General features: G+C 41.4%; 1 long non-coding RNA gene and 1 other non-coding gene across 3 annotated transcripts in view; both read right to left on the minus strand.

Moving 5' to 3' along the window:
* Positions 1–8,731: 8,731 nt before the first annotated feature.
* The window catches only part of LOC136382550 (uncharacterized), a 56,230-nt gene continuing 37,098 nt past the window's right edge, over positions 8,732–27,863 (minus strand). For both annotated transcript variants that reach the window (XR_010747252.1, XR_010747253.1), the window contains exons 3-4: positions 18,407–18,489; positions 8,732–8,902 (exon numbers count right to left, since the gene is read on the minus strand). This is a non-coding gene — a long non-coding RNA (uncharacterized lncRNA). The remainder of the gene's footprint in view (positions 8,903–18,406; positions 18,490–27,863) is intronic.
* On the minus strand, positions 20,220–20,295 carry TRNAN-GUU (transfer RNA asparagine (anticodon GUU)). Its single transcript has one exon. It is a non-coding gene; the product is annotated as a tRNA-Asn (tRNA).

Consider the following 27,863-nt stretch of genomic DNA (forward strand, 5'->3'; position numbering starts at 1 on the left):
GGCATTAAATAGAAACATATGGGTCTTCAAAGGCATTGGTAATATTCTGTTTCTTAAACTAGATGTTGCTATATTTATTAGCCTTCTTTATCTCTTACACATTGAATTGTTTGAGGTTTGAAATATTTTATAACAAAAAATTAAATGAACACATGAAAGAGAAGAGTCTAGCTTCTCTGTGTATACATCGTGTCTATTTTGCAGCATATTCATCAGTAATATTGTGCATTGTTTGACTCTAAAGAATTTTGTGCAGATTTCATGGTTCTCTGAGTTGGTGTCTGCAACATGTTTGTGATATTTTTAATTTAGAAATTAAATTTAATGGGGTGACATTGATCAATAAGAGTACTTGGTTTTAGGTGAACATCTTTATAGCATTTTCACTGTTGATTCAGTTGTGTGCCCATCACCCAAAGTCAAATCATTTTCCATCACCATATATTTGTCCCTTCCCCGCCACTATTTGTAATATGTGACTTGAAACCTGAGAGTCTCCCGACCTCTAGCCACATGGGCAATCTCACCACATTCACAGAGCTACCATTTCAAGTCATACAAAGTCCCTCATGGAAAGATCTCTGCTTCTGGCTTAGTCGCTCTCTCCACTAGGGTCAGTATAGATGTCTTCTGGGGTTGCCAGTCCACCAGTTCTGAAAACTGCCACACTCTGAATCCATTTTAGACCCTTTTTAGGAACTTACATGAGCACCTTTAAAATGGAACTCATAAGTACAAAGGCAGGCTCACTACACTGTTAAATGTAAACCTCTCATTCTGTGGTAGCCCCTGAAGTTCCAGGGCCCCTCAATCCCACCAAAGGACCTGAGGCTAGCTTCCTGGGCTTCTCCTACCCCTTCCTCTTATGTAACTTTTTCAGAAGTTTATAAATCAAGTAGTAAAATTAGAGAATTAAATAATAGAGCTAACAAATTTGAGAGGCCGCCTGAGCAAAATCTGGGCTTTACCACCATGGATGAAGGGGATATGACTATTGAGTAGGCAGAGAAAAACATTTGTACTATTGTCAGTGCATTTGTAAATTTTAAATCTTTCCACAATAGAATATATTGCTTCTGTGGTTAAAAAAGAAAAGAAAGATAATGAATATAAGGGGGAAATGCACACATAAACTAAGAAGTGCAGTCCCACTTGGAGGTTTTGAGATATGCTGGTAGAGTTCAGCCATTTGCTGAACTCCAATTCACTGATCAATGCACTATACTTACATGCTTCTTTTACCTACTTACAAAATTTACAGCAATTCATACTGGATGGAATTCTTTTAACAGCTGTTGAACATTTCTGTAAAATTTTAGTTAGCCAGTATTCCATTATATTCGTTTAATAGCATTTTAAGGAATATTCAGTCTGTCAGCCCGGTTAGTTAGAAGACAGAGGACATCAAGGAGAAAATATTCATGAGATATATAAAAGAAAAAAGTCTAATAATCTAAATATATAAATCAATAAGAAAAAGGCAACTCAATTGAAAAATGGACAAAAAATAGGAACAGGCAATTCACAGAATCAGAAATACAATTAACCAAAAAACATATATATATATAAGATTTTCGATATTACGAGTGATCAAGTAAAATACAATATAAAACATCAGTATGATGTTTATTTTCACAAATATTTGTTAGTTAAAAACTGTCAGAGGGGAAATAAGGTGAAGAAATTAAGCATAAAAAACCACACACATTGTATGGTGTGTGGTTTATACCATACAGATATATATACACACAGATATATATACACAAATATACACATATCATATATATTATATGTACTTTTTTATTTAGAAGTTAAATTTGGCCTGACCTGTGGTGGCGCAGTGGATAAATCATTGATCTGGAATGCTGAGGTCACTGGTTCGAAACCCTGGTCTTACCTGGTCAAGGTACATATGGGAGTTAATGCTTCCCCCACCTTCTCTCACCTGACCAGGTGGTGGTACAGTGTGTTGAGTGTTGGACTGGGACACAGAGGACCCAGGTTCAAAACTCCAAGGTCACCGGCTTGAGTGTGGGCTCACCAGCCTGAGCACGGAGTCACTGGCTTGAGTGTGGGATCATAGATATGACCCCATGGTCACTGGCTTGAGCCCAGAGATTGCTGGCTTGAGCAAGGGGTCACTTGGTCTGCTGTAGCCCCCCCCCCCATCAAGGCACATATGAGAAAGCAATCAATGAACAACTAAGAAGCCACAACAAAGACTTGATGCTTTTCATCTCTCTCCCTTCTTGTCTGTCTGTCCCTATCTGTCCCTCTCTCTGTCTCTCTGTCACACAAAAAAAAAGAAAGAAATTAAACTTAATGGCTTAATGGGTAATATTGGTCAATAAGAAGAATACATAGGTAGGCAAGGGTGAAGAAAATGGGGACCGAAAGAGACTTTGCTTGGGGCGAAGGGTGCACGATACAGTGTGCAGATAATGTTTTGTTGAGTTTTACACTTGAAACCTGTATGGTTTTGTGAATCAATGTCACCCCAATAAATTTAATTAAAACTTTTTTTAAAGAGTATATATCCAAAGAAACCCAAATCACTAATTCGAAAGGATATATGCACCCTTATGTTCATTGCAGCATTATTTACAATAGCCAAGATTTGGAAGCAGCCCAAGTGCCCATCACTAGATGAGTAGATTAAAAAAAAAAAGCCATGGTACATTTATCCAGTGGAATACTATTCAGCTGTAAAAATAGAAAGAAATCTTATCTTTAGAGACAGCATGAATAGACCTGGAGATTACTATGCTAAGTAAAATAAGCCAGTCAGAGAAAGACAAGTACCATATGATCTCACTTATATGTGGAATCTAATAAACAAAAAAAAAAGTAAAAACAGGCTCATAAATACAGAGAAGAGACTGACAGAGGGGATGGGGTTAGGGGGTAGGATGAAAAAGGTAAAAGGATTAAGTAAAGAAAAAATACTTATGGACACAGACAACATTGTGGGGATTGCAGGAGGGAAAGGGGGGTAGGCTGAGGTAGGTAGATGGTGATGGGGGGAGACTTGACTTGAGGTGGTGAACACACAATACAATGTAAAGATGATGTACGGTAGAATTGTTCACATGAAAGCTGTATAACGTTATTAACCAATGTTACCCCCAATAAATTCAATTAGAAAAATTAAAAAGAAAGAGTAATAGTGTTGGTGGTATTTCTGAGATGAAGCCCTTTCACTAATTTAATGTTGATGTGAGCCTAAATTGGTACAGTGTTTTTGATAGGCAACTGGACTGTTTTATCACCATTAAAATGTTTGTGTTGCAATGAAGCAAGGGCCCCAGATGGGCAGAGCATCACCCCTTAGTGGGCTTGCCGGGTGAATCTTGATCAGGGCACATAAGGGAGTCTCTTTCTGCCTCCCCTCCTCTCACTAAATAAATAAATAAATAAATAAATAAATAAATAAATAAATAAAATGTTTGTGTTCCCTTTGAAGCAGTGGGAGAGTTGAGGATGAGTGGGAGGGGCTAGAGGAATGGGTATAATGGGAGGAGATAAAGGAATGGGTATAATGGAGTGTAAAGAATGGGATCTGTTTGATTGAGAGTGATGTATGACTTGGATTAATAAAGAGAAGGGGAAAGTTACAAAGGCTTGGAGGACCCAAGAGGTACTTGAAAGAATTGGGGGAACTGAAAGCAAATGGCAGTGGGAGGACTAAGAGGGATTAGACACAGTGAAGAAATTTGAGAAGAACAGGAAGGGGTGGGATTGGCTACACATAGACTACATAGGTGAAGTGGAAACAACTGACTTTCAATGAATTGATCCAGCGCCACTGGCAAACAGGACCTGAGAACACTGAGCAAGATCCCTGTGGAAGAATGAAGTTTGTTAGCAAACAGGAAACAGTACTTTTCATAATGCTGCTAACTGTGCCTTGCAGAGTTCTTTTACTTCCTCCAGGCTCTGTTTTTACATTGTAGTTTGCCTATAGTAGCAACCTGAGATCTTTGAAGACTCCTTAGTCTGAAACCTCTGATGGTAATTGGTTTGCATACAGTATTTCCCATGTGATCCTAAGGTGTAAAATATGGAGATATTTCAGCTGCTACTAGTAAAAACTGTCTCTCTTAAATGCCCCAAATCCTGGAAGAAAAGGAGGTTCTCTGCAATAGAGTGCAGGTATGCATTAGGGAGTGCAGATTCCAAGACTCTTCCACTTCTCTCTTGGTTTGAGGTAGGCATTCTTTTAGGAAGTAGAGGACCTTGTGGTCACTAGCTTTCTCTGTGGTTTATGCTGCTTTCCACACAGTGAATCACAAGACATTCAGACAGCAAGAATTTCCAGAGGTGGGCTGTTAGAGGCTGAACTGTATCCCCCCAAATGCACATGTTTAAACCTTAACACCAGTTCCTTTAGAATGTGACCATATTTGGAGATAGGTCCTTCAAAGAGGTGATTAAGTTAAAATGAGGCCATTGGAGTAGGCCCCAATTTAATCTTACTAGTCTCTTTATAAGAAGAATAAATTTGGGCATGTGAAAATACATTAAGGGTGTGTACACAAAGAGAAAAGGCCATGCTAGGATACAGAAAGAGGCCTCAGAGGACACTAACCCTACTGACACCTTGATCTTGGACTTCCAGCCTCCAGAATGTGAGAAAATTAATTTCTGTTGTTCAAACCACCCAGTCTATGGTATTTTATTGTGCCAGCCCTAGCAAACTAATACCAGACTTTCAGATCTGAAGGCTTAGGGGCCTGGGAAAATAGAAATTAATTCAAGTCCTCCTGTGGCTACTGAGAACTATTTGTAATGCTTTCTTTAAGTATGGAAGAAGCCCCTGCTACACACCCACACACATTTTTACTTTTTGTTCAGGAAATATGGAGCTTGCTCTTACATGGCCCTAAAAGCTCCCCGGTGGAGCCAGTTACCAATCATAAGTTGGTAAAGAGAAATAAGGATTGTTGGTCAATCAGGCCAGGTCCCTCAGTTACTGTCTTCTAATGCTGCTCAAGGAGTTAGTCCATGACTTTGTATATTCAAAACCTTTTTTTAGTTCAGGCTTAAGTGAGTGATTTCCATACTGGTTCTAAAAATTAACTGGAATTTTAGTCTAACAGTGAGAAGTCTATTTGCCAGGAACACTGAACTATTTGTGGCAGTTAGCCCTAAACAATCTTTTCCCATTAAGAAGAGCTAAGTGGAGACAAAATAAATAAATAAATAACTGCCATGGGCCCTGGCCAGTTGGTTCAGTGGATAGAGCATCGGCCCAGCATGCACAAGTCCCAGGTTTGATCCCCGGTCAGAGCAAACATGAGAAGTGACCATTTGCTTCTCTACCCCTCCCTCTTCCCTTTCTCTTTCTCTTCCTCTCTTGCAGCTAGTGGCTAAATTGGTTAGAGTGTTGGCCCCAGGCACTGAAGATAGCTTGGTTGATTCGAGCATTGGCATCAGATGGGGGTTGCTGGGTGGATCAAATCCCTCACCTAGCCCTGAAGAATGGTGGATCTAGGTCAGGGTGCATGCAGAAGTCTGTCTTACTATCTCCCCTCCTCTCACTTAAAAACAACAACAAAATAAAACCTGCCATGGAAATACTCTTGTTCTTTGGAACTCTACAGAAAAATCACTTCCTTGGGAATGCTTTTTTTGACCTTCCTGGGAAGTATGGATTGCCCACCTTCTGCGATCCCAAGAAACCTTTTATCAGAAACCTTAACTTGTCATATTTTAATTAGTTGTTTATACACCTGCATTCCTCTTTAGACTGTGAGCTCCAAAAGGGGAGAGATTATTTTCATTGACTTATCTTTAATGGTATCTGGACCACAGTTTGTGCTCAAAAACAAAAACAAGGAAACAAAAACCTAGAAGAATAAATAAATAAGTTAAATTTTGATGTCATATGTCTCTTGTATGGGATCTGCCTTCCAACTGGACCAGAAGACTATCATGTCCCCACCTATGTAGCAACGGAGACACAGTGATAAAACCTTCCTCCTCAGCTTCTCCTTTCCCAGGCTCTTCAGTGATGGTCACCCTTCCACAAGTAGTTGTTCATCCTAAATCCTTTGTTTTGCTTGAATTTACCACTAGTCTTTTTCCCAATTTTATTTACAAAGAAACCTCTTACTCTTACCATTAAACTATCTCCAAACTACAACATATGATGAATTTTTTCTAGAAATGTCTTCTAGAAGCAACATGACCTCTATAAACTATGATCCCCATAGATTGTACCTTCTGAACTGGTCTCTAGACATTTAATGCATCTTACATTTAAGTATCCTCACCTCTGTCCCCTGAATATATTCCCTAGGTGCTCTGCCCAGGCTGTCACACTCCACACTCCAATTCTTCAGGGCTAGGTGAGGGATTTGATTGGGATCATGTAAATTAATGAGTATCAGTTAAACAGAAGATGTTGTATAAATATCCAGTCTGGGATATCCAGGAACTTAAATTCAATTTGTAGTAGTCAAAAAGAGTAAAAAAATTAGACATTCAGGAAGCGGATTCTTAGCCACGTATAGAACAGCCAAGGGCCTCATGTTCCCTGTTAGGGCAGGACTGGAGGCCTGAGTAGAGATGGGCCTGAGCCTAAAGATGTGACATGGTCTTGCTAAACTGAGAGAATAAAAAAGCAGGAGACAACCTCAGACTAGGGAAAGGAAGAGGGAGTAAGTGACAGCTTGTTTCACTGGGAGGATTTTGGGGTACTAATATTAAAAAAAAAGTAGCTGAACTCAGCAGACTCAAGTGTGAACATTGCCATTTTCTTTGTAAAATCCCTACCTAAATTCCAGTTGATTATTCAGCATGCCATCTACATATTGCTGAATTTTAAGGCCCATGAGGGTATTCTCACTGCTGTATGTATTCTCAAAATCATCATTTAAAATAGTGGTGCTCACCAAGTATTTGCTGAAATTGTCAGTAGATGTATATGCATGGGTAAGTAGAGAGGGGTGGGTATGTCCTGATCTATATTGGTCTAGTATACAGTGCCTGTTCCTCCTTCCTACAGCAATCTGTGAGACTGTCTGCGATGGGTTCATTTCTCCATCCACCTGTTCCCTGAGAACTCTGAAAGCCCATAGTCATTTGGCTCAAGTGCCCTAGCTTTGGAAACTAGCTATTTATTAACTAAACCGTTGCACCACTCACTCTTATAGCATTAAATGAATTTGGGTTAATTCTTAACTGTTTCCTGTATGTGCATGTGTCATTTAATGCTTTGCTTTTATCTGATTTTCTCTAATTTCCTGTGCATTTGTGGTTTTCTTCAGGAGCTCTCTACCAGAGGCCTCAGGCGGCCACACCAAACGAGTGTGGGCACCCACACTTTCTAGGAGGGCTCTCCTGCTCCGGGTTTCATCAAACTGTTGGGCATCCAGATATTCCCTACCAAGGTTATTTATGCTAGACGAGGAATAATGCCCTCCCCAGGGCCAGTTCTGGGAGAAAAGAAGAATTGTTGATATAGCCAGAGCCCCAACAGAAGAAAAGATTACTCTGCAACAGCTCAAGGTTGGTGACGTACTTTTTCTCCAACTCGGTGAAAGCTGCCCAGGTTTGCTTTCTTTCCCATGAATTTCAATAGTGTATGTTCTCCAAGTGACCTTTGCAGTAAACATGAAGGAAAGATTTTAAATCAACATAATAGCTTCATGGGGGACTGAGAGTTTATCCATCATTGATGCCCCACATCTATCATAGTGTCTGGCATGTAGATTCTCAATAAATGTTTGATGAAGAAAGGAAAGCAAGATAGGAGGGAAAGAGAGAGGAAGAGGTTAGAGCATGGGTGTGAGTGCAAAGAATTGTGAATGTGTTATTCAGAAATAATATGACAATAGCAGTTGTGTTTTCAAAGTTAATTAGGTACATTATCACTGACACCTAGAATCAATAAAACAAATGAAGTCATTTTGTAAAATGAAGGATGTATTTATAAAGATAAAAGAGTAGACAACTAAAATAACAAAAAATATACTCTTTGGAACTTAAGTAAATAGCAGTGGTTACATTTTAAGGTAAATTCAGAACTCTGTAATGTAGTAGTCATTTGTTCTATGCCCAGTTCTCAAAAGCAAATTAAAACAACCAAGAATGTTATTTATGATAAATGCAAGGTAATTGGGGAGGTGATAGAATTGATAGCAATTGGTCAGTTTGGTACTTAGAAAAGTTCATCTAATCAGAAATGGTACACCAAGGAAATTAACAAATAGCTGGACTTCCTGCAGTCAAGATGGATTAACCACACAGTAATTCAGCAAATGCTCAGAAGCACGTAATTATGTGTCAACAGAAAACATCCAAGTGCAGAAAAAAAAAAATCAAGGAAATTAGCATTTTCTTAGTATTAGTCTTTCAGTTATTTGATACCATATGGGCTCCACAGTTCATGTCCAGCAAGCCAACTCTAAATGACACATCACAAAAGGATACACCACAGTGGTGGAAGTAGAGATGAATAAGTAAGACATATCATTTTTACAAAATCCAGGTCTCAAAACTAAGGGATGGTTTATTCAGCAAGTCAGCAACACATATGAAAGTTCTCAATGTTAGGAAAAGTCACTCTAATTTTGTTATTTTAATTTGGTACAAAGAAAATGTAACCTAGGAGAATATCTAAAAACATTTCCAAAGCAAATTCAGAGAAACCTTCCTTCTTGATACCAGTCTTGCAAAGATTGTGCTAACAAAGCATGTGATTTGTTTTCAAGGGTTTGCCAGTGATTTAGGCTCCAGGGATCAGGACAATTGTATTATAAAGGAAAACTGTCACTAATGTAGGTAGCTGATGAGTGGTGACTAGCAAACAAACACAAATGTACCCTCTTAGCTGCTGTGGGTTGTTCCCAAAGTTATAATAAGGTGATCCAGGCTTTTTGTGTACAGTAAATTGCACCTGTGAAATTGATTAATGCAAGAGATCAGTGGGTTCCAAACTCCAGCCAGTGATCATATTTTCCCACCTTTTACCATTTGTACTGCTATTTAACATGTTTTTTTTTCTTTAAATCAAATTATTTTTTTTACCTTAAATATAGTTAAAAAGCAACTTAGTAGATATTTCCACATGAAATCATCTATGATAGGCTTTCTTTGTTAAACACTTAAATAACAAAGTTACAATAACCATAATAATAATGATTGTAAGTCAAGACTATTTTAAAACTAATTCCATGCAATAGAGACATACTGCTGGAGAGAAAGTTAGGATCTTTAGAGCTCATGGGAAAGTATTTGGATAAATCATATGCTCAGGTCACAGTGTGCTCTTGTGGCTTTATTTAAGAAACTAGTTAATGTTTACGTGACTTTGAACTTCAAAGTCCAGGTAATAAGGAGGAAAGAGAAAAACAGTTTATATTTGTTATTTCCTTGCTTTCCCCTACCCTATGGAGAGGCCCCAGACGACAGCAGGGTACAGACTCTGGAGGGGACCAAGTACAGGGGGCTTGTCTTACTAGAGTAGAATAATTGTTTTAATTATAAAAGTTTATTTTCCTAAGTTTCCTTACTCACCTGGCAATTATTCTTGTTGGTGTTTCATTAAATAACAGTCTTCTAAAAAAAAAACAACAAAATAACCAGTCTTCTTTCGTACAGTCTTGGTGTGAAATTCTTTACCTTACTTTTTTGTGGTGACGCAATCTCTGACCACATTGTATGCCTTTATTGTGATGCTCTTGGTTTATAGACATGAGTGCATTTAATGTAACAGAGTAGGACATTATTTATCTGCATAATACAATGAAACATCATTATTCTTTAATTATTCCTTTCCAATTCCTTCTCTTGTGGGGGTTTTTCACTTCAATTTTTTTGTGTGTGTTTTTTTTGACAGAGACAGAGAGAGAGAGAGTGACAGATAGGGACAGACAGACAGGAAGGGAAAGAGATGAGAAGCATCAATTCTTTGGAGCTCATTGGTTGTTAATTGATTGCTTTCTCATATGTGCCTTTTCTGGGGTGGGGGGTGGGGGGCTCCAGCAGACCAAGTGACCCCTTGCTCAAGCCCATGACCTTGGGTTCAAGCCAGCAACCTTAGGCTTCAAGCCAACGACCTTTGGGCTCAAGCCAGCGACCATGGGGTCATGACTATGATCCCACACTCAAGCCAGTGACCCCATGCTCAAACTGGTGAGCCCTAGCTCAAGCCGGTGACCTCGGGGTTTCAAACCTGGGTTTTTTGTGTCCTAGTCCAATGCTCTAGCCACTGTACCACCGCCTAGTCAGGCACTCCTCACTTTTAAGTTAGGCCAGCCTCATGCATGGCACCAGCAGGTTGGACAGGGGGCAAGGGTCGGACAGGCCCCAAGACAGGACACTCTTCCAGGCTTGTTTCAAAGGGAACCTCCATGCCTAAAGGCAGTGGTAAGCCAGTGCCTCCCTGGAGGGAAATCATTACCTGTATTTTAAGTTCTTGACATTTGTGGTTTGAGATGCATGCATTTAGAAATGTTAAGCCTCACAAAAGGTGCCTCTAAAATCAGGTTCCATAGTTGACAGGTCTCTGTGTTCTGAAAAGAGTATCCAGGACAGAAAGCTGGAAAGAATTGCCTTCAAATGAAAAAGGCAAGATGAGATTTAACTGCCTCCTCCATCAAGAAGAGGGAACAAAACTTTTCACTCCTTAAGTGTGGGCTGCACATAGTGACGTCCTTCCATAGGGCACAGTGTGGAAGGGGGCAGGGAGTAACTTCACATTGGAAAAACCTGACGCACAGGACCTTAGCCAGATGACCAGCCATCAACACCAACCATGATAACTCAGGTGGACAGTATGCACCTTGATATGACGTGATGAAAATGGCACCTTACCTCTATGGGCTTCTTCTCAAAAACCTACAACCTAGACTAATAATGAGAAAAACATCAGAAAAATCCAAATTGAATGAAATTCTATAAAACTTAACCAGTATGCCTCAGAACTAGAAAGATATAAAAAACAAAGAAAGTGTGAGAATCTATCACAGCCCAGATGCACCTAAGGAAACAGGTCATAAGTGTAATGTGGTGTCCTGGATGCTTTCCTAAAACAACAACAACAAAAGGATCTTACTCAAAAACTGTGGAAATCTGGATCCTGACCAGATTTCAGGATCCAACCCAGCTGGGTTGGTTAGAATGTCATCCCAATATACCAAGGAATGCATGCATGGTTGAGTGGAACAGCAAATCAATATTTCTCTCTCCCCCCCTCTCTCTAAAATCAATCAATAAAAAAAATGTTTTTAAACTATGGAAATCTGAATAATGTATGCAATTTAGTTAATAATGTGGCCCTGGCCAGTTGGCTCAGTGGTAGAGCGTCGGCCTGGTGTGCAGAGGTCCCGGGTTCGATTCCCGGCCAGGGCACACAGGAGAAGCGCCCATTTGTTTCTCTACCCCCCCTTCCTCTCTGTCTCTCTCTTCCCCTCCCACAGCCGAGGCTCCATTGGAGCAAAGATGGCCCGGGCGCTGGGGATGGCTCCTTGGCCTCTGCCCCAGGCGCTAGAGTGGCTCTGGTCGTGACAGAGCGATGCCCCGAGGGGCAAAGCATCGCCCCCTGGTGGGCAGAGCATCGCCCCTGATGGGCGTGCCGGGTGGATCCCGGTCGGTCGGGCGCATGCGGGAGTCTGTCTGACTGTCTCTCCCCGTTCCTAGCTTCAGAAAAATACAAAAAAATAAAAAAATTAAAAAAATAATAATGCATCAAAATTAGTTTATTAGTTATGACAAAGGTACTACACTAAGGTAAGATGTTAATGGTAGGGGAAACTTGGGTGTTGGGTATGTGGGAATTCTCTATACTATTATTGTTTTAACTTTTCTCTGTACCTAAAACTATTCTAAAATAAAATGGTTTAAAGAAAAGAACAACAACTAAGTACCAGAGAAATCCCTGGTTGGAGAACTACTGAGACTCCTTGTTGACTTACAATATTTCCTGAAAATCCTAGAGAAACTTTATAATCACATCCAAAACTAGGTTGTGCCTCTATTGGCTGTTAACCCAAGATTAATGGGAATAGAGTCTGGTTTATGGTCTGGTGCTTGAAACTACTTCAAGGGGGGAAATCCAGAAGAAAAGGCAGGGAAATCACTTATTATATGTACTCCTTCATTCGTTTACACCAGTGGTAGTCAACCTGGTCCCTACCGCCCACTAGTGGGCGCTCCAGCTTTCATGGTGGGCAGTAGCAGAGCAACCAAAGTATAAATAAAAAGATAGATTTAACTATAGTAAGATGTTTTATAAAGGTTTATTCTGCCAAACTTAGCGAAAATACGACATAAAGTACTTGGTAAGGAATTATTATTACATGCTTTAACTTGCTGTAACTCTGCTTTATAAATTTCATAAAGTAAAGTTACTTCTCTACTTTATAAATCACCATTACTATGGAACGGGTGGGCGGTTAGAAAATTTTACTACTAACAGAGATACAGAAGTGGGCGGTAGGTATAAAAAGGTTGACTACCCCTGCTCTAGACAAAGAAATGAACCTGCTTTGTGCATCCTTCCACCTCTGTTCCCCTCCACCCTGTCCTGTCCCCACTGCTGGCCTCTTTACCCTCACTGCTACATGGCACCAAGGTTTATAATTTCTGTGTTCTGTTCTAGAAATATAGTTATTTGTACTTCATCTAGAGCAGGGGTCCCCAAACTACGGCCCGCGGGCCGCATGCGGCCCCCTGAGGCCATTTATCCGGCCCCCATCGCACTTCCAGAAGGGGCACCTCTTTCATTGGTGGTCAGTGAGAGGAGCACAGGATGCGGATGCTGTATGTGGCCACAAAGCGCAGCATAGCTCACGTACAGTACACTTTCGTTTGTTTGTTTTTTTAATTTTAAAATAAGATATGTGCAGTGTACATAGGGATTTGTCCATAGTTTATTTTATAGTCCGGCCCTCCAATGGTCTGAGGGACAGTGAACTGGCCCCCCCTGTGTAAAATGTTTGGGGACCCCTGATCTAGAGCTTGATTCTTAAAGTTAAAAACAAACAACCAATATTTGTAATATTTTGATTGTGTCAGCTGCTTCCTCCAGAGGCAAGTGGAGACCTTCAGAGAAAAACATGTAGACAAGTCACTAAAGTTGTGCTGCCCATAGGGAAATAAAAGCAACTGAGTTGGGAGAAGGACTTGGGGAGGGACGGAGAGTGTATTGGAGTTATTTTTCCTCAGCAGTTGAAAGCACTTCTCTAACTCTGATCTAGAAGGAGGGAAGGAACAAAACTAGGGGCCTTCACTTATGTATTCCTCTGTATTTTTTGAGTACCAATGATGTGCTTGGTATAATGCAGGGGTAGTCAACCTTTTTATACCTACCACCCACTTTTGTATCTCTCTTAATAGTAAAATTTTCTAACTGCCCACCGATTCCACAGTAATGGTGATTTATAAAGTAGGGAAGTAACTTTACTTTATAAAATTTATAAAGCAGAGTTACAGCAAGTTAAAGCATATAATAATAATGATAATTCCTTACCAAGTACTTTATGTTGGATTTTCGCTAAGTTTGGCAGAATAAATTTTTATAAAACAACTTACTATAGTTAAATCTATCTTTTTTTTTTTTTTTTTTCATTTTTCTGAAGCTGGAAACGGGGAGGCAGTCAGACAGACTCCCGCATGCGCCCGACCGGGATCCACCCGGCATGCCCACCAGGGGGCGATGCTTTGCCCCTCTGGGGCGTCACTCTGTTGCGTCCAGAGCCACTCTAGCGCCTGAGGCAGAGGCCACAGAGCCATCCCCAGCGCCCGGGCCATCTTTGCTCCAATGGAGCCTCGCTGCAGGAGGGGAAGAGAGAGACAGAGAGGAAGGAAAGAGGGAGGGGTGGAGAAGCACATGGGCGCCTCTCCTGTTTGTCTTGGCTGGGAATCGAACCCAGGACTCCTGCACACCAGGCTGACGCTCTACTGCTGAGCCAACCGGCCAGGGCCCTAAATCTGTCTTTTTATTTATACTTTGGTTGCTCTGCTACCACCCACCATGAAAGCTGGAGTGCCCACTAGTGGGCGATAGGGACCAGGTTGACTACCACTGGTCTACAAAAATGAAGTCATGTGATCATGTGATACTGCCTTACATGGATGCACCCAAGAACTAGAAAATTAGACTTAAATTTTATTGCTTTTCTTTTCATTGGACAGCCTTTGATACTGCTTGAATTTTTAAAAATCAGGTACAATTATTTATAACTTTTAGAAAACTGGTGGCATAGAAAACCAGTGGAGGGGAGATGACATGTTCATTGTGAAAGAGGAGCTCAGTCACCAGGAAGCTGGTTTAAGAGTTCCTTCCTGAGTGTGGGGACAGACGCTGGGAGGTAGACAAGTCCAGTGTTGATGGCAGCTGGTGACATCAGTCTTACTTTCCCAGCAGTACTGAGTCACTGGCTGAGCTGTGGCTGAGCTGTGGCTGACATGCTCTCCTGACTGTTAAGGCCACCATGGTGCTCTCTCCCCTCAGTCCTCAGAGCCTCAGAAACAGGCTCCTGTGAATTCAGTGGGTGGTGCTGGGAAGGCCAGTACAACCTCCTGGAAAACCTTCCTCTGCTGATGGAGGATGTATAGGCAGCTGTCCTTCTACTTTGTCCCGTTTTCCGGTGATGTCATTCTTATCCTCCCTGCAGAGCTTATTAGACAGAGCACAGCCTCTGAAACTGGAGGTCCAGGACAAGAAGGTGGCCGTGCATTACTTTGTCGAGCCTTGTGTAGGACATTCAGACTTTTTATGCCTTATTCCCACAGTCAAATGTGCCCTCTTCATGTTTCTGGATTCTTGATTATGTAGCAGACAGACAGAAAGACACACAGAAAAAGAGAAAGACAGAGAGAGCTGGCCAGCCCAAATGTGTCATCATCAAATTGTGTCTGGGGAGGGAACGTCTTATATTGTGTCTCCATGGAAATTTGTAGTATCGGGCCCTTCCTTCAGGGCAGGCCGGATGAACTGCAGCCCCCACCTTTACCCAGTTCAGCAATGATGCTCCTGCCTGCTTCAAGAATGACTGTGTACGCACATGCATGTGTGTGTGCTTCGTTGTGATGGTTCTAGAGAGGTTTTTCTACAAGGCTGTTTTTCTTGGAATTTCTTTGTGTCTAAGTGTGTCATTGTTGGCTCAGGCTGAGGCTGGAAGAGAGCTTGGTGTTTCCCTTTCCTGAATTTGAACAGAAGGGAAAAGATCTGGGAAGCACTGATCTGGTCACAGACTGCTCTCACTGGCTGCCGAACACATGTCTGGTGATCATGTTTTTTTGCTGGAGAGGATTCTTCTGGGATGGCTGTGAGTCAGGACCCCAGAGTCCTCTAATGGCTGACTTCAAACGAGTCACCACGCTCTGTGATGCCTGATGAGTAAGTGGAAGATAATGCAGCTTACCTTCACCAGTCCCAAAGGCTTGTGACAGTTTTGGGGGGAGGATCAGCAATGGGGAAATGTGTCATCACTGTTGCCCTTTGCTGACCCTTCGCCTTTCAAACACCACGTCTGAGCAGGCTGACGTCTGATTTTTGCTCTTGTTTTTCTTTTTTCTAATGGCTTTTTCCCCTAAGTTGAATCATTCAGGGCTCTTGCCGGTCTCCCAGATGAATTAAATTTTCCTAGCTTGTCATTCAAAATCTGGCCCCTTATTGTCTTCCCATTTCGAATGCCCTGCTATCTGACCCAGTTCACTACCGTCCCCCTGAGCAAACCACCCTTTTCCCATATTTGTGCTACTCCTCCTGTCTTGGTGCACCCACTGTACCCTCCCCTCAGTTTTACTTTCTCTTCTTATGTAAATCTGTTGAAATCCTACTGAAGCCCCACTTGCTCTGTGGCGCTGTCCCCACCTGCTCTACCCCTGACTCCTCCTCCCATCTCTTTGAGCCTGTAACTGTACTTGTTAACACCCTTGTAGCTGGGCACAGGCTCTGTTTGCTGGCTATTGGCATCTTATCTGCCCCTCCTCTCCTTTGTGTTGGGAACATATCTTTCATTTTGCTGTATTTCCGGAGCTTGGGATAGGCTATATAGTACAGTATGTCTATAACACATAGCAGGTGCCCCTGGCTATTTGCAAGATAAGGATGAAAGGCTCTGCCGCCCAGAGCAGTGCACCAAATGTTTGGTCCTAGAGCCCTTAGCTTCTAGAGTGGGGGTAGTCAACCTTTTATACCTACCGCCCACTTTTGTATCTCTGTTAGTAGTAAAATTTTCTAACCACTCACGGTTCCACAGTAATGGTGATCTATATATAAAGTAGGTAAGTAACTTTATTTTATAAAATTTATAAAGCAGAGTTACAGCAAGTTAAAGCATATAATAATTACTTACCAAGTACTTTATGTTGGATTTTTGCTAAGTTTGGCAGAATAAATCTTTATAAAACAACTTACTATAGTTAAATCTATCTTTTTATTTATATTTATACTTTGGTTGCTCTGCTACCGCCCATCATGAAAGCTGGAGTGCCCCCTAGTGGGCAGTAGGAACCAGGTTGACTCCCACTCTAGAGGAACCTGTAGCTGGTGGTGGTGGTGGTGGGGTGCAGAGAGAATAAGCCCAGAGGTGGTTGGGCTTATATTGCTTCTCTATTGAGGTTTACATTAATTAAAAAAAAAATCTGTGCTGAAAATTTGAAAACTGTTGAACTGGCTCTTACTATTTCCATGCCTAATGTGATAAACCGGATGAAAAATTCATGATCGCCACTGAAAGGCAGGCATGGAGCATGGAAAACCATAAGGAAAAGAAGTCCATTGCTCACAAAAATTAGAGGACATTTCAAAATGAGTATGAAGCTATAAAATATCCCTGAATTTTTGTGAGCAATATATGTTATATTTGGCCCAAAGAGTGGACATTGGAGATAGTACTAAGAATAAAATATCTGCTCTATAGAAAAGGATTTCTTAGACAATTGTTCTTGCCAAGACGATCTAACTCTAGAACTTTGCATTTTGGGTCACAAGAGGTCATGAGTGACTGAAGCTTCATGGTGAATCATCCCAGGGGTGAGATCTGCCTCTTCCAGGCAGGCCTTTCCAGGCCTTTGGGGCCCTCGGGGAACAGTGTGAAGCCTGGGACTCACACTGTTCGCTCCAATAATGCTTGCATGCAAGAGACAGAATGTGAGGCCAACCAGTTCCATAATAACAGGCTGGGGGTGTAAGGATATAGGTAGGGGAGACCTAGGACAGTGAGTGAGGTGCACCAAGGCTCGGGAACACTGGACAGTAAAGCTGCTTAGCTGTTCGGTTGCTTACTCTTAGGTAACCGCATCCCTGCTTCTCTCTGCCTGTCTCTGCTTGTCATTGGCTCACCTCTGAGCACTTACAGTGGCCACCAACCCAGAAACTGTAGGTCCTTCTGGCTGCAGAGCCTGCTGCCATCTAATCACCTCTTAGATCACTTTTGTACGAGAGCGATCCTGGGTTGACTGGATTCAGCACATGCTGACTGGTCCACCTCCTGTCTAATCAGTGGAGAGAGAGAGGTTGTCACAGGGTCAGGAAGCATGGGGAAAGCTGGCTGCAGGAGGGGAGGGTGGGAGCCCTGGCTGTCCAGGACAAGAGAAATGTGGGGGGAAAACAGTGCCTGGAGTAGCAGTGACCCCTTGTCTGGCATTTTCACGTACATAGACACCTGCTGCTGCGGTTTGCTTGGGTTCTAAGCACATATCTACTGTGCAAGCACAGAGATGTTGCAGCCAGTGTTTTCACTGCCAGATCCCATCAATAATTGTAAGGTTCTTCTTCCTCTGAGGCTGTAGCCTCATCTCTTCCTCACAGTACGAACTTTGCAGCATAAGATGGGATCTGCTTGGCCAGTTTCTCAGCTTTGGCAACAGAAGAAGTCAGAAAATATGAAGACTTCCATCACAGTGCACTTGAATCTTTACATAAAGGGTAGTGTGCCTGACCAGGCACGTGCTCATCCAGCTTGAGTACGGGGTCACTGACTTGAGTGTGGGATCATAGACATGACCCCATGGTCACTAGTGAGTCCAAAGGTCGCTGGCCTAAGCAAGGGGTCACTTGCTCTGCTGTAACCCCCCCCCCCCAGTCAAGGCACATATGAGAAGGCAATCAATGACAACGAAGGAGCTGCAATGAAGAATTGATGTTTCTCATCTCTCTCCCTTCCTGACTGTCTGTCCCTACCAATCCATCTTTCAGTCTCTCTCTCTCTCTCTCTCTGTCACACACACAAAAAAAGGGTAGTGTGACTCTGGACTATGAATGGAGAAATAATCCTGCATCCTCATGCAAGAACTAAGGATAATAATACTCCTCAGAGTCTGATATGTAGGGTTTTTGTGACAACAAAATAATTTAATATATGCAAAGTGTTAGAGCAGTGCCTGACACAAATAAGTGCCAGGTAAGTATTTTAGAGTAACAATTTTATACAAATTCCATGTCACTTACCTATTAGTACACTCTATTTCTGCACCTTTGATGCAAGTGAAATCAGCTTCCCCAGATGCATGTGAAATCCCAGGCAGAGAGAACTGGAAAAATGAAATAAGAGGAAGTTTGAATGTTCCTGTGATGATTTTACAATTAACTGCCCAGGAGCATAGACCACCCACAAGGTATGGGCCACATCTGCTGTCCCAGGTGGCAGGATGCCCTGGCCGGAAGGGAAGAGATAGGAATAGCCCCAAAGGTATAAGCCTTCCACAGTGGCCACCCCCCTGCATGATTATCATTGTCCCCAGAGCCCAGCTGGTAGCACCAGCTCCCCTTCCATGGAAGTCTCTGCTGAATCTATCATACGTTGCCCTCCCAAGTCTCTATCAGTCACATTACTCATGTTGTTTCTGATCACTATTTAAAATTATCTGATTTTTATATATATATCTGTTTGTGATGTCTTCGCCCCCAGAGGGGAAGCGTATTTGTCTCATTCCCTGTATCCCTAGCACTTAGCACAATGCTTAACACACAGTAGATGCTCCATAGATATTTGTTGGAGGCATGTACCAAATAGTGTCAGAGAGTATGGAATCGAAAGGAAATGTAGAACACATTCTTGTGTTTTGCCTGTTGTCATCATCCTAGCTCTTGCTACTGGGAGCTGGGAGCTGCTTCCCAAGGGTTGGGGGTCTGAAGGCAGATGGTCTTGTGTGTGAACTGCTAATCACTGGAGAAAGGCCCTCCCAACTTGCTCTTGAAGGATCTCAGCTCTTGCCTGACTACTGGTCGATGGGACATTTGTCTTCAAGTCTTAGCTAAGTACAAAGGTGCTGGCTGGTGCCTGGGAAACCCTTATTCTCAGTTTCTGCACACTCCTGAAAGGAAGCATAAAACCCAAGCTTCTCGGCCTTCCTGGCCAGAGCACTTGCCACGCTTTTCAATTCACTACTCTAGACCATTGGTTATAAAATTTACCGTTTTATATGTCCAGATAGAACATGGGCTGTGCATCTCAGTAGCTCAAATCAAAGACAGAAAATTCTTAATTAGGGGTCGCAGATGAGTTTATACGTACAAACAAACCAAACTTTCGTGTGGTGTTTCTCACCAGGACCACTGTTGCATTAGCCTGGGGAACTACTTTGTGGTGTGGGACTTTCTCACATACTCATCCCTGGGGAATGAAATGCCAGTAGCCCGGGAGTCAAATAATGCCACCAAGCATTTCCAAACATGCACTGAGTGAAACTGCCCCATCGGGGAACTGCTAGTTGGGAGAGAGTAAATTGCTTCATTTTACCTTAAATGTGCTGTCTCAGCATCATCTTGTTTGGGAAGTTTTAAAAATTAGTTTTTAATTACAGAAGCAATACATTCTCTTTGTAAAAATGTATTTCAGATAAAACTGAGGACTCCTTTGACATCAACTTCCAGCTTTAGTCACCTCCTCACTTTTCTGAAGAAATGTCACTGATACTGTGTCTGTCCTTCCAGACCATTTTCTTTTTTTAATTTTTTTTTCCCTTTTATTTTACTTTGTATCTTTCTGAAGTTGGAAATGGGGAGGCAGCCAGACAGATTCCCGCATGCGCCCGACCGGGATCCACCTGGCACGCCCACCAGGGGGCGACGCTCTGCCCATCTGGGGCATCACTCTGTTGCAACCAGAGCCACTCTAGCGCCTGAGGCAGAGGCCATGGAGCCATCCTCAGCGCCCGGGCCAACTTTGCTCCAATGGAGCCCTGGCTGCGGGAGGGGAAGAGAGAGACAGAGAGGAAGGAGAAGGGGAGGGGTGGAGAAGCAGATGGGCGCTTCTCCTGTGTGCCCTGGCTGGCAATGGAACCCAGGACTCCCGCACAACAGGCCGACGCTCTACCACTGAGCCAACCGGCCAGGGCCCAGACCATTTTCTATATGTTTACATACCTATATGGAAACCTGTATACAAAATAAGTATAGTGGAGTGTTGTTGGTTTGTGTTTGTACTGTATATTTCATCTGTAACTTGAGGTTTTTTACTCAGCAATCTATGTTGAAGACCTTTGCATGTCAGAACACATGGAAACGCCCTATCCTTTGTAAAGGCTGCACCATATTTACCATGTCAGTGGATCTTTTGGTGAGAGCTGCAAAGGAAATTACTACCCCGGATGAGGTGCTGCCTGTGGCCTGGTCACAGGACCAGATTAGACAAAAGCTGAGGTCATTTTGAATCATTGCCTCCAATCTTGCTGCTGTCCACAGAACACGGTGGTAGGTTCCTTGACTTGAATTTGGAAATAGTGTCTCTAGGCTCAGGTGTTCTGACTGGTATATAAGCCCAGCTCTCTGCTTCTTCTCTGCTGAAATGAATTAATTTCCTGCCTTAGCCTCTCACATGCCATTTGCCATCAGTAAGTTCTGGTTCTAAAAGAACAGGTTTGACAATTGCCTTTGTCCCTTGACCAAATAATGCATAAGGAAGGGTATTTACTTTTATAGGTAATTATGGGTCTATGAAGTGAGCGCCTAATATAAGTCACTTTTATCCCTTATCTCTAAGCGTCACAACAGTGTTTCACTGTATTATTAGCTCATTTTTATAGATGAGAAAAATGAGACCCAGGGAGATTAGGTGATTTGCCCAAGGCTATTTAGTTAATAAGTGGAGACCCATGGCGCTAACCCAGGGCTTGATCTCAGATGATAAATTATGATCCATCAATTTGTTTATTTATTCAACGATATCTATTGAATATGTATAATGCGCTGGAAATGGTACTCAGCACTAGGAATAGAAGAGTAAACAGAGTTATAAACAAACATGAGATCTCTGTCCTCATAGAACTGACCTAGTGGGGAAGACAATTAAGAAAACCAACAAACACATACTGTAATTTAGGGAATGTTAAGTACCATGAGTGAACATAAAGCAAAATAAAAGAATAGTGAGTTACAAGAGGAGCTTCTTTAGAAAAGTATTGATAAGACCTCCCTGAGGTGGTGGTATTCAAGTGGAGACCTGAAATGAAACAAAAGAGTGAGCCAGGAGAGAGAAGATGGCAGCGGAGTAGGCGGATGCACAGACGCCCAGCTCTCAACACCAAACTGGAATACAAATCAATTTAGAAAAAATCAGCATGAAAAACCAACACTGAACTGCAAGAACAGCTCTCAAAAACCAAGGAGCAAAGAGGAAGCCACAATAATCCTGGTAAGGAGTGCCTGAATCTCCTCTGCTTAAAGGAACGGAAGAAGGCGGGTGAGGCTGAGAGCCCAGAGAGGATTCCACAGAGGAAAAAGAGCAGAAACTACTGCTCACAGCCACTTACCTGGTGACCAGGGAGCAAGGTGGGTTGAAAAGACCAGCTTATCTCCCAAGTGGAAAAGACAGGGAGTGGGGCAGACTGTGAGGGGCTAAGGTATGCAAGAAACGAAATAAAAAAGCTGAATCATTCGTGCTGGAGGCGGCCATAGCTGGGGGAGGGACTGAACCTTTCACAAAACAGAGCTGAAGTGCTTCCGGATCAGAGATCTCCGGACATCTATCCAGCTCCAATCAGCACAACAAGACACAGCTGAAAACAAGAAGTGGGGAGGAGGGGCAGTAACTCAGGTCTCCATGGAGATCTGAGATACACCTCCCCCTACTGAAGCTGAGAAAAAACCCTGCCCCCAGTGAGATTAGTTGGTGGAAGAGACCTTCAGCGTCTCAGGTTACACCCACAGCATTCCTGGATACAGTTTCAAGGAAGCCCCCTGCTGAGATCAGTTAACAAGACTATCACCTGTTAAGAAAACAAACAAATCAAGACTTCAAAGCTGCCCAAATCCGAAAGTGGATTACAAATAATAGCTGATACCAACCCACGAAGACCTAAAAATAACACAACTGAAAACTGGAGGCAGACAACACCAAGCCTAGCCTCAACCAACTCTACAAATAAAAAAAAAAAAAAGAAGATGAGAAGACAAAGGAGTGCAATCCAAATGAAACCACAAGAGACACCTTCGAGAGATGAACTGAGTGATATGGAAATAATCAAACTTCCAGATGCGGAGTTCAAAATAATGATTGTAAGGATGCTTAGGGATCTTAGAACAACAATGGAGGGACAGTTTGAAAACCTAAATAAAGAAATAGCAAGTATAAAAAAGAATCAGTTGGAGACGACAAATACAATATCAGAAATAAAGACCACAATGGAAGGAATTAAAAACAGGATAGATAGAGCAGAGGATCGAATCAGCGAGTTAGAAGACAACTGGAATGAAGGCATGAAAGCAGAGAAGAAAAGAGAAAAAAGACTCAAAAAGTCAGAGGAAACTCTTAGAGAGCTCTGTGACAACATGAAGAGAAATAACATCCGCATCATAGGGGTTCCTGAAGAAGAAGAAAAAGAACAAGGGATAGAGACTTTGTTCAATCATATCATAGCTGAAAACTTCCCTAAATTAATGCAAGAGAAACTCTCACAAATCCAAGAAGCACAGAGGACTCCATTAAAGAGAAACCCAAAGAAACCTACACCAAGACACATCATAATTAAAATACCAAAGCTAAGCGATAAAGAGAAAATATTAAAAGCTGCAAGAGAAAAAAAAGTTATCACCTACAAAGGAGCCCCCATAAGGATGACATCTGACTTCTCAACAGAAACACTTGAGGCCAGAAGGGAATGGCAAGAAATATTCAAAGTAATGCAAAACAAGAACCTACAACCAAGACTACTTTATCCAGCAAGGCTATCGTTTAAAATTGAAGGAGAAATAAAAAGCTTCCCAGACAAAAAACAACTCAAGGAATTCATTACAACCAAACCAATGCTGCAGGAAATATTAAGGGGCCTGGTGTAAACAGATAAAGTGGGAAAAGAATACAGAAAAAAAAAAAAAGAAAAGGAATACACCTTTAAAGAAGAAAATGGCAATAAACAACTACATATCAATAATAACCTTAAATGTAAATGGATTAAATGATCCAATCAAAAGACATAGGGTAGCTGCGTGGATAAGAAAACAGGACCCAAGCCCTGGCCGGTTGGCTCAGCGGTAGAGCGTCGGCCTAGCGTGCGGAGGACTCGGGTTCGATTCCCGGCCAGGGCACACAGGAGAAGCGCCCATTTGCTTCTCCACCCCTCCGCCGCACTTTCCTCTCTGTCTCTCTCTTCCCCTCCCGCAGCCAAGGCTCCATTGGAGCAAAGATGGCCCGGGCGCTGGGGATGGCTCTGTGGCCTCTGCCCCAGGCGCTAGAGTGGCTCTGGTCGCAATATGGCGACGCCCCAGAGGGGCAGAGCATCGCCCCCTGGTGGGCAGAGCATCGCCCCTGGTGGGCGTGCCGGGTGGATCCCGGTCGGGCGCATGCGGGAGTCTGTCTGACTGTCTCTCCCCGTTTCCAGCTTCAGAAAAATGGAAAAAAAAAAAAAAAAAAAAAAAAAAAAAAAAAAAAAAAAAAAAAAAAAAGAAAACAGGACCCATACATATGTTGTCTACAAGAGACACACCTTAGAACAAAAGACACACACAGATTGAAGGTAAAAGGATGGAAAAAAATGTTTCATGCAAATGGAAATGAAAAAAAAGCTGGGGTAGCAATACTTATATCAGACAAATTGGACTTTAAAACAAAGGATATAGTAAGAGATAAAGAAGGCCACTACATAATGATAAAGGGAGTAATCCAACAGGAAGATATAACTATTATAAATATCTATGCACCTAATATAGGAGCACCCAAATATATAAAACAGACTTTGATGGATTTAAAGGGCGAGATCAACAGCAATACTATAATAGTAGGGGATTTCAATACCCCACTAACATCACTAGATAGATCCTCAAGAAAGAAAATTAACAAAGAAACAGCAGACTTATTGGAAACACTAGATCAACTCGATTTAATAGATATCTTCAGAACCTTTCACCCTAAAGCAGCAGAATATACATTCTTTTCAAGTGCTCATGGTACATTCTCTAGGATAGACCACATGTTCGGGCACAAAAGGGCTCTCAACAAATTTAAGAAGACTGAAATCATATCAAGCACTTTCTCCGATCACAACGGCATAAAACTAGAAATGAATCACAGCAGAAAAGCTCAAAAATTCTCAAACACATGGAAACTAAATAGCAGGGTGTTAAATAATGAATGGATTAAGAAAGAGATCAAAGAAGAAATAAAGAAATTCCTAGAAATGAATGACAATGAGCATACAACAACTCAAAATTTATGGGACACAGCGAAAGCAGTGCTGAGAGGGAAGTTCATAGCACTACAGGCACACTTTCAGAAGCTAGAAAAAGCTCAAATAAACAACTTAACCCTGCATCTAAAAGAATTAGAAAAAGAACAGCAAGTAAAGCCCAAATGTAGTAGAAGGAAGGAAATAATAAAGATCAGAGCAGAAATAAATGACATAGAGGCTAAAGAAACAATACAGAGGATCAATGAAACTAGGAGCTGGTTCTTTGAAAAGGTAAACAAGATTGATGAACCTTTAAGTAGACTCACCAAGAAAAAGAGAGAGAGGACTCAAATAAATAAAATTAGAAATGAGAGAGGAGAAATAACAACTGACACAACAGAAATACAAAATATTGTAAGAAAATACTATGAAGAACTGTATGCCAAAAAACTAGACAACCTAGATGAAATGGACAAATTCCTTGAAACATACAATCTTCCAAAAATCAATCTGGAAGAATCAGAAAACTTAAACAGACCGATTACACCAAAGGAGATCGAAACAGTTATCAAAAAACTCCCAACAAAGAAAAGTCCAGGGCCCGATGGCTTCACAACGGAATTCTACCAAATATTCAAAGAAGAACTAACTCCTATCCTTCTCAAACTATTTCAAAAAATTCAAGAGGAAGGAAGACTTCCAAACTCCTTTTATGAGGCGAGCATAATTCTGATTCCAAAACCAGGCAAAGACAACACAAAGAAAGAAAATTATAGGCCAATATCTCTGATGAATATAGATGCTAAAATCCTCAACAAAATATTAGCAAACCGGATCCAACAATATATGGAAAAAATCATACACCATGATCAAGTGGGATTTATTCTGGGGAGGCAAGGCTGGTACAATATTCGTAAATCAATCAATGTGATTCATCACATAAACAAAAAGAAGGAGAAAAACCATATGATAATTTCAATAGATGCAGAAAAAGCATTTGATAAAATCCAGCACCCATTCATGATCAAAACTCTCAGCAAAGTGGGAATACAGGGAACATACCTCAACATGATAAAAGCCATCTATGAGAAACCCACAACCAACATCATACTCAATGGGAAAAAATTAAAAGCAATACCCTTAAGATCAGGAACAAGGCAGGGGTGCCCCCTTTCGCCTCTCTTATTTAACATAGTCCTGGAAATCCTAGCCACAGCAATCAGACAAGAAGAAGAAATAAAAGGCATTCAAGTTGGAAAAGAAGAAGTAAAAGTATCATTATTTGCAGATGATATGATATTGTATATAGAAAACCCTAAAGTCTCAGTCAAAAAACTACTGGACCTGATAAATAAATTCAGCAAAGTGGCAGGATATAAAATCAATACTCAGAAATCAGAAGCATTTTTATACACCAACAATGAACAGTCAGAAAGAGAAATTAAGGAAACAATCCCCTTCACAATTACAACCAAAAAAATAAAGTACCTAGGAGTAAACTTAACCAAGGAGACTAAAGACTTGTACTCGGAAAATTACAAAACATTGATAAAAGAAATCAAGGAAGATACAAACAAGTGGAAGCATATACCGTGCTCATGGTTAGGAAGAATAAACATCATTAAAATGTCTATATTACCCAAAGCAATTTATAAATTCAATGCAATACCAATTAAAATACCAATGACATACTTCAAAGATATAGAACACATATTCCAAAAATTTATATGGAACCAAAAAAGGACACGAATAGCCTCAGCAATCTTGAAAAAGAAGAATAAAGTGGGAGGTATCACACTTCCTGATATCAAGTTATACTACAAGGCCATTGTACTCAAAACAGCCTGGTACTGGCATAAGAACAGGCATATAGATCAATGGAACAGAACAGAGAACCCAGAAATAAACCCACAGTTCTATGGACAACTGATATTTGACAAAGGAGGTAAGGAAATACAATGGAGTAAAGACAGTCTCTTTAACAAATGGTGTTGGGAAAATTGGACAGCTACCTGCAAAAAAATGAAACTAGATCACCAGCTTACACCACTCACAAAAATAAACTCAAAATGGATAAAAGACTTGAATGTAAGCCGTGAAACCATAAGCATCTTAGAAGAAAACATAGGCAGTAAGCTCTCCGACATCTCTCGGAGCAATATATTTGCTGATTTATCTCCACGGGGAAGTGAAATAAAAGCCAGGATAAACAAATGGGACTATATCAAACTAAAAAGCTTTTGCACAGCTAAAGACAACAAGAACAGAATAAAAAGACAAACTACACAATGGGAGAACATATTTGACAATACGTCTGATAAGGGGTTAATAACCAAAATTTATAAAGAACTTGTAAAACTCAACACCAGGAAGACAAACAACCCAATCCAAAAATGGGCAAAAGAGATGAATAGACACTTCTCCAAAGAGGACATACAGATGGCCAATAGGCATATGAAAAAATGCTCAACATCACTAATCATTAGAGAAATGCAAATTAAAACCACAATGAGATATCACTTCACACCAGTCAGAATGGCGCTTATCAACAAAACAACACAGAATAAGTGCTGGCGAGGATGTGGAGAAAAGGGAACCCTCCTGCACTGCTGGTGGGAATGCAGACTGGTGCAGCCACTGTGGAAAACAGTATGGAGATTCCTCAAAAAACTGAAAATCGAACTGCCTTTTGACCCAGCTATCCCACTTTTAGGAATATACCCCAAGGACACCATAGAACGGCTCGAAAAGGAGAAATGCACCCGCATGTTTGTGGCAGCATTGTTCACAATAGCGAAGATCTGGAAACAGCCCAAGTGTCCGTCAGAGGACGAGTGGATTAAAAAACTTTGGTACATATATACTATGGAATACTACTCAGCCATAAGAAATGATGACATCGGATCATTTACAATAACATGGATGGACCTTGATAACATTATACGGAGTGAAATAAGTAAATCAGAAAAAAAACTGAGATGAATCCATACATAGAAGGGACATAAAAATGAGACTCAGAGACATGAACAAGAATGTGATGGCAACAGGGGCGGGGGGTTGGGGGAAGGGGGATGGGGTGAAGAAGGAGAGAGGGGTTAGGGGAGGGGAGGGGCACAAAGAAAACCAGATAGAAGGTGACAGAAGACAATTTAACTTTGCGGGAGGGGTATACAGCACAATCAAATGTCATAATAATCTAGAGATATTTTCTCTCAACATATGTACCCTGATTTATCAATGTCACTGCATTAAATTTAATAAAAAAAAATAAAAAAAAAGAATTTTCTTAAAGGTAAAAAAAA

This window comes from Saccopteryx leptura, chromosome 10 (genome assembly GCF_036850995.1).
Source record: "Saccopteryx leptura isolate mSacLep1 chromosome 10, mSacLep1_pri_phased_curated, whole genome shotgun sequence".
Classification (NCBI taxonomy): Eukaryota; Metazoa; Chordata; class Mammalia; order Chiroptera; family Emballonuridae; genus Saccopteryx; species Saccopteryx leptura.